Here is a 3,208-nt window from a genome sequence, read left to right as displayed (position 1 = left end):
AAAAAAATACGGAATAGTACGAACAAAAAAATAGCACAATGTTAATCAGAATGAAAAAAATAACACATAAATGGTTCGAATAGAAAATATAACACAAAGATAGATCGAATGAAAAAAAATAAAAATAAATAACAAATGGATAGTCGAAATGGAAAAAAGTAACACATGAATTGTCGGAACCAAAAATAACATTGAGATAGTGTGAACGAAAACTTAATATAAGGATAGTTGGAACGAAAAAAAAAAATTCACATGCATAGTATGAACGAAAAAAATTACAGAACAATAGTTGGAACAAAAAAAAAAAACTAACAGAAGAGTTGTCGGAAATAAAAAATAACATGGAGATGGTCCTAATGTAAAATAACACACGAATAGTCTGAATAACTAACACAACATAAAGATAATCCGACCTAAAAAATAATAAAATGATAGTCTAAATGAAAAAAATAACACAAATAGTCCGAACGAGAAATAACATATAAATAGTTCGAATGCAAAAAATAACACAAAAATTGTCAGAAAAAGTAACACGCGAATAGTGTAAACTCTGGGGAAACATCGTATATTACGTACGTACATATCAGAATGTTCTGATAGATGAGAAACTTTGTATACTATTCGACTAAACGTTTATGTTCCTATCTGATCATAAATAAAATAAGCTTTGTTTTATTATTATTATTTATATTATTGTTATTTTTAATATTTTCTTAATAATAATAATAATAATAATAATAATAATAATAATAATAATAATAATAATAATAATATAGGAAAAAAAAACAAAAACAAAAAGAAAGTTTAAAAAGGATAATGCGTGCTTATAGAATTATCGATTTTTATTTAGATCCTCTTATTTATATATTCTCATCATCTGCAGAATTCATTTCCTCAAGGAGTAAGAAAAATAAAAATTAATAGCGGCATGGAGGGGGAAGCATACAATTTCATTTTAGATTGGAGTGTAGCTGTGGCATCTCTCTTCTACTGTCACAGTATTGGCAACTTTATTGCACCTGGTACAACTCGATTCGTGGCTTTGTTTCCTGCTATGTTTCTCTTCTTCTATCTTCCATTAAATCTGCACACCATGTTTCTTTGTGGTCCAACCTTTTTCTTCATTTCGTGGCTTGGAAGCTTCAAGCTCGTTCTTTATTCTTTTGGTAAAGGCCCTTTATCTTCACAGCCACCCCTCCCTTTATCTCACTTCATTTCTACCGCTTGCCTTCCCATCAAGGTCAAAAGAAACCAAGAAGACACATCCGACCAAATCACAAAAAGGCCTCAAAGATCCATCATAGATTATGCTCCTAGAGTTTTTCTCTTACTGATAGCAATCAAGGCCTATGACTATAAAGCCAATCTCCATCCTCTGTTGTTAACATCAATCTATTCCTATTACATCTTCTTCTGGCTGGAGTTAATCCTAGGTGTGGCTGCTTCTTTAGCTCGAACCCTAGTTGGCGTTGAGCTTGAACCACAATTTGATGAGCCTCACCACGCAACCTCTGTCCAGAACTTTTGGGGAAAAAGATGGAACCTTATGGTCTCTAGTATACTACGCCCTACAGTCTACCACCCATCTCGAGCAATCTTTAGCCGTGTAGTTCCTGAAAGATGGGTGTCGGTGCCCGCTGTTTTTACAACGTTTCTTGTGTCTGGGATCATGCACGAGATAATATTTTACTACCTTGGCAGGTTAACCCCAACATGGGAAGTCACTTGGTTTTTCGTAATTCAAGGGGTTTGGGTCGGAATTGAGATAGTGATCAAGAAAACCATTGGTCGTCAGTTTAAGCCCATACAAGTGGTATCCCGGGTATTAACATTGGTGTTTGTGATAACTACGAGCTTTTGGCTGTTTTTTCCACCATTCATGAGATTGAATCCCTTTGCTAGAGGTTGTAGAGAACTGTTGGCATTTGCAGGGCTTTTTAAGCATGGATATCTAATTAGGCCAGACGAGTATTCATGTCCATACTTTTAGTTTCATGTATAATTGTCTATGTAGCAACAACCTTTAGTCTGGATTTTCTCTGTTTCAATCCATTTTCTTTTACCGGCTTATATTAATATCCTTAATCATTGTATAGTGTTTTTGATTCGTGGTATTTTCATGAAATGAGAATATATATATATATATATATATATATATATATATATATATATATATATATATATATATATATATATATATATATATATATATATATATATATATATATATATATATATATATATATAAAATATCTTTTTATTATATATATTAATCATATTTAATTAAACTATGTTTGTATTCATATCTAATTAAACATTATCTTTGTATTCAGTCCGTCTGACCGATTACTCTAGGTTAATTAGGAAAAATGACTTAATATGATAATATATTTCTCATTTGTACACATTTGGTCTTTAATATTATTGTACATATTTAGTGGTTAATATTTTTTTGTTTCAAAATAAGTCAACTTTGTTTTTGTACACATTCAGTACTTATAAATGTTTTCTTTAAGTTATTTTCACGACATCTTATATGAGACAATCATTGATGAAGTATGTGAGGCTGTTGATGTTTATGTGTAATGTTTCATTTTCACAACAAAAAAAAATATATAAATAAGGCAAAACTCCCTAATTATAAATCCATTATTAAGAAAAAACGTTTGTTCCAAAATATATTTATCGAATCAGAGTAATATAAGAAACACAGAATCCTCAATATTGTTGATGAGTGTATATAGTCATGCATTCTCCTTCCCACGACCAACGATAGAACCTGAAAACATAAACAACTGGGTAATCACAAAGTTTACTGAGTTTCCCCCAAAATACCCGATACAACAAACGTATTATCATGCATAACAGACCAACACTCATCAGATTGGAATACCTTGGCCAAATCAGTCATCAGATTGCAATACCAACATGGAACAGGTCCAATCAGTCATCGTCCTCGAATACTCGGGGTTTGTTGGCGTGTCGCCTTAACCCAACCGCTCATCTCGAGTCTCCATGCCTACACTTATAGTTAGCCCACACCGGATATCTTGGCCTGCATCATATAGTAGGACCACTTCAACCTATCCAACCACCATATGGATATCCCATATAAGATGTCGTGAAAAAACCTAAAGAAATCATTCATAAGTACCGAATGAATACAAAAATAAAAATGACTTATTTTGCAACAAAAAAAATATATTAA

General features: G+C 31.8%; 1 pseudogene; it reads left to right on the top strand.

Moving 5' to 3' along the window:
• Positions 1-862: 862 nt before the first annotated feature.
• LOC145042194 (acyl-CoA--sterol O-acyltransferase 1 pseudogene) lies at positions 863-2,088 on the top strand (annotated as a pseudogene).
• Positions 2,089-3,208: the final 1,120 nt, after the last annotated feature.

Source organism: Lactuca saligna, chromosome 4 (assembly GCF_052625555.1).
Source record: "Lactuca saligna cultivar CGN05327 chromosome 4, ASM5262555v1, whole genome shotgun sequence".
Taxonomy (NCBI): domain Eukaryota; kingdom Viridiplantae; phylum Streptophyta; class Magnoliopsida; order Asterales; family Asteraceae; genus Lactuca; species Lactuca saligna.
This window is presented reverse-complemented; position numbering and strand designations above follow the sequence as displayed.